The following is a 4,719-nucleotide window of genomic DNA, read 5'->3' as shown; positions in this document are numbered from 1 at the left end:
TTAAGAAGGGGAAGAGGAAAGAGAGTAGAGCTGTCCCTAAGTTTGAAGCATTTGGGGGAACTTTATCCCACCCATTAGCATTCAGCTACTGTTGGATAACAGGGTGAGTTCCCCTTCTGAGGACATTTTCTCTCTAAAACAGCCATTTTCAATGGATGCCCAAGGCTGGAGAAGGAACCCACCATTGAAAATCGAAAGAAGAAAGGAGCAGATTGGTTAAGAATGCACTCCCTGGCATCCTACTGCCAGGCTGAGGTCTCTACGCTTCCATTCAATAGGCATGACCTTGAACACATCATTTAATTAACCTCTTAAAGCATTGGTTTCTTCATCCATAAAATTGGATTAATAAAATTAATAGTCAACAGTGCTTATCTGAGCTCCTATAATGTACCCAGACCTATTCTCACACATCATATGCATTGACTTATATAATCCTTGCAGCAATCCTGAAGGTCCTGCACCATTTTTCTCATTTTGGGTGTATGGAGCTGAGGCCAAGTCTGGTTGAGTGACTTGCCAAGGTCACAGTGCTAGTGAAAAGATGCACCAGGAGGTCAACATGTAGTACACATAGCTGCCCTTGTTCTTAGCTGTTTCCCTGCCCTGGCTTCACAGCATCCCTTTAAAGATGCATTGAGATGATGCAGGACAGCATTAGTGCCTCTGACAGGTAGATTACTGTGTTCTCATTTGTTTATTATTATTTGTGGAGGAAACATGAAGTGCATTTTTAGATGTCAATGAGATTAAAAGGACAGGCTATGTTGCCCCTTAGATTGACATGAAGATACTTCCTTATTTGGCATTGTCTTTCAAGTTCAAATGCTAACGTTTGAAAGGAACTTGTTAAACATCTTAAGGTGGGTGGGGAAGGTGTTTGACCCTTATGCTAAGTACAAGAAACAGGATGCAGTGATGAGTCACTAGACTGGGGTGGGTGAGTTGTAGTGAAGACTCCTAGGAGCTTCCTGCTCCACCTAGAGATCACAGAGGGCTGTAGGTAGCATTAAACCTTGCAGCCAAGAATGCTCATCTTCCACATCAGGACTTGATCTTCTAGAATCAACTGCCACCACCGTGTCCTGACCATTCCCTTTGTGTATCACAAAACGATGGCCTGTGGCCAGTCATGTGTCTCTCCCTTAAAATTGTTGCAAAGGAGAAGTGAAGGCCAACGACCAAGTTGGTTTGTAAGGGCCATAGGAAGTAACAGCCGTATTATTGAAGTTGACCTTCTGTTCAAACCTGTAGCTGTTTCATCAATCACCCACTGTTGGGGCTCCTGAAGGTCAGTCAAATGATTCTGTTAATCGCCTGCTCATTCTCAGGTCCTCGCTTCAGGAGTAATAAATTTTTAAAACTTTTTAAAAAGTGAAAAGTTGGCTGACAGGTGGGTCTGGAAGAAAAATAATCAGCTGGAAGAGCAGTCATTTAGGAGCAGGAGGACGGAGCAAGTGCTGGAAGAGGAAAAGATTCCCTGAGGTGGAGGAAGACCTCTCTAAGCCACAGAATGATGGACAGATAAGGACAATGAGGTCTTTGATTTGGTGTCACTAGTGCCACGGGTTTTGGATGTCACTCGGCATGAGGTGGTACCAGTCCTTAGTGAGATGCTCAGAGCCACCTGTGGTGGAATGTACCACACGGATACATGTCAACATCTGGTGAACAATCTTCCCTGAAAGCTACTAACCTGAATCTCCTTAGTCACATGCAGTAGCAGTGTCTTTTAGGGTTTTCCTGCTGTGAACAGGCACCATGTGCCATTCTTATAAAGAACAACATTGAATTGGGGCTGGCTTACAGGTTCAGAGGTCAGTCTGTCATCATCAAGGTGGGAACATGGCAGCATCCAGGCAGGCATGGTGCAGGAGGAGATAAGAGTTCTACATCTTCATCTGAAGGCTGCTAGCAAAATATTGGCTTCCAAGCAGCTAGGATGAGGGTCTTAAAGCCCACACCCACAGTGACACAGCTACTCCAACAAGGCCACACTTTTTCCAGCAGGGCCACACAGTATAATAGTGCCACTCTCTGGGCTTGGCATATACAAACCATCACAAGCAACCTTTCTTTTTGAGTAAAACTTATCAAGTGTCTGATTAAGTTATGTCTGCATTATTGAAATCAAGCATCTTTGCTTGTGGAAATAGAAGCTGTTATTTGTTAAAAAGAGAAGTAGAGTCACTGACTTGGAGCAGAGTGCAGTGCCTTGCTTGATCACTGCAGAGTTTTGAAGATCATGGGCTCTCGAGTCAGAATGGCCTGAATTCTATCACTTCTCAGCTGTGTGAATTTCAGCTGGTTACTTAACCTTTCTGAGTCTTACCTTCCTAATTGGTAGGTCGGAATCATCATAATTGCTCTATAGGGTTGTAATTCCTTTACTCATTTAAAAAATTACTGATGGAATAAACATCTTAAAATATCATAGAAGTTCCAAGTGTAGATTTTTGAAGCAGAGCAATGGTGTGAATGCTGTGTTCAACGCTTATCTGACCAGGACACAGAAGCCCTGTGAGAAGCAATTTATATAGCTATCAAGAAGACAAACAAAAAGGACAGGCCTGGGGAGATGGCTCAGGAATGGTAAGTACATTTGCCTGGTTAGTACTAATGCTAGTCACTGTTGTGGTAAAGACTATGGGGGTGGCAGAGAGAAGATAGGTGCTTTTCATGGAATTTCTGATCTATCGGGGAAAGTCAAGACATTCTGTATGCTATTGCACAGAGTCTGATGTACAGTGCGCATTCAATAAATGATAGTTCTGAGAACTGTTACTAAGTTGACTGTGTTACTAGAGGCCAGAATCTGAAAAGCAGACGATTGTGCTTCAGGCTTAGTTCTCCCATCAAGCTGCACCTCTCTCGCACCTCTCATTTTGCATGTAAAATAGATGTTTCCTTGGAGATGGGCATAGAACCGGAGGAGGCTGCCTGGCAGATCACTCAAAGAGTGGCTTTTCACCCATGATAACAAATATCGTTCTCTAGCCCTGGTTGGTCAATGTGGCCTGCCATTACCTAGCCCAAGGGAACATGGACACATTGTGTCTGAGTATCTTGAGTGATGAACTCCATGAGCCTTTCAAGTTACTGTTGAGAAACATGCCCCAGAGAGCCAGAGGACCAGGAGCCTCAAAGGGCACAGACATGATATCCTCACATTGGCAGTGGAGTGAGTAAAGGGTCATGTGAAATGAAGATCACATACTTACTGATTTTTGTTGAGCAGTTGCAGATTAAGTTCCATGAAAAACTACTCGTTAGTTTCCATAGAAATGTTCTGTAGTAAAGAATATGGCTGTGTGTGTCTCTCTATCCTCCCTCCCTTTCTCCTCCCTTCTCTGAAGTAAAAGAGCATCCAAGGCCCAGGGACTCACAGGAGCTGTAAGTCTGCATGGGCGCAGCGTTGAAGCAGGTCATAACACATTTTTGAGAACAAAAACTGTGATCTCCTGCCCTCTCTGCTTCCTGGGAAGTTGGTTTCTTTATTTGGCATTTGTTTAGCATTTATTTACAAAGTTTAGGCAGCAGCTGTGACTTCAGCAGGTACACAGAGAAGAGAGCTAGCCGGCTGCCAAATTCCACGAGTACAAATCAAATGGAGTGCCATGTTTCGTGAGTTCCCGGCATCATGTGAGATTAAACTTTGGACCGTGGAGCTGCGATATGAGAAGAGAGATATCCATTGATCTGTGTAAGCCAGTGGGCAGTTTGAAAGACCAGATCCCTGTCTGACTGTGAGCCCTGGGGCACGCTTTTTGGAAGGAATCGGGATGTGGGGGCCATTGTTTCAGGGAGAGCGCTAGGGCTGGATATTGCCTCTCCGGTTGAATTAGGACTCTCTAATAATAGCTCTCTAAGGAAAAGGCCCATTTGCTCTCCTGCTGTTTTCTAGAATGTTTAAATTCCTTTATCTCAGTGGCCCAGTTATGTACCTTAAGCTTACGGGGACTCCAGCAACTATCTGCCCCAAATCACATACCCACAGCATATTTCTAGCAGCGTGTCATTTTGATGGGGAGCACGGAGAAGAAGGGGGAGCAGAGGCTGGCCTCTGCCCACATGGGCATGACAGCCAATCATCCTTGCAGGAGGCTGCAGAAGAAGTGACAGTGCCTGAGGGTGTTGCCTGTGTCACTGGAGCTTTGTCACCATCTGAGTGGGAAGTGAGGAGACCACATGTGAGTCAGGACAGGAGAGTCTGCCTAGTTCTGGCTTTTGACTTCTTTAACCTCTGCCCCTTCCATTTTTTTTTTTTTGTTTGTTTGTTTAGAGAGCTAGACACGATCATAACAAATGTTTGGCCCATGACAGAGGGATCCAAGATGGAAAGAGTTGTTTGTTTGTTTTCTCTCTTCTTTCCTCTGATACTTTTTTTTTGATCATCCTGAATGTCTGTGATCATTTTTGCACTTCCAAACTCTCTCCTAAGTGACCCAAATAGGAAGTTGTGCAAGGGACACTCAGAAGGTGCATGGTCACTCTTTATCAGCAGTCTGGAAACACTCAGCCTGGCTGCTCTTTCTTTGCCCAGCATTTGGCCAGATTGAGGGTCCTCAGTTATGTGCCTTGAATGGTTACAATAACCAACCAAACAAAAGCAAATCAAACCTAGAGACCATTGGCTTGCTCAAGCCAAAGGCCACTTTGTTGATGAAGTGTGCTGGAAGAAGCAGGATACAGCTTTTCTTTCTTTACCAGAGAAGATCA

General features: G+C 44.4%; 1 protein-coding gene across 1 annotated transcript in view; it reads left to right on the top strand.

The window, feature by feature from the left end:
* Positions 1-4,719, top strand: part of Ppargc1a (PPARG coactivator 1 alpha) — a 657,537-nt gene that overhangs the window by 169,636 nt on the left and 483,182 nt on the right. The window lies entirely within an intron of this gene.

Source organism: Mastomys coucha, unplaced genomic scaffold (genome assembly GCF_008632895.1).
Source record: "Mastomys coucha isolate ucsf_1 unplaced genomic scaffold, UCSF_Mcou_1 pScaffold22, whole genome shotgun sequence".
NCBI lineage: Eukaryota > Metazoa > Chordata > Mammalia > Rodentia > Muridae > Mastomys > Mastomys coucha.
The sequence above is the reverse complement of the archived record's forward strand: the minus strand, read 5'-3'. Positions and strand labels throughout refer to the sequence as shown.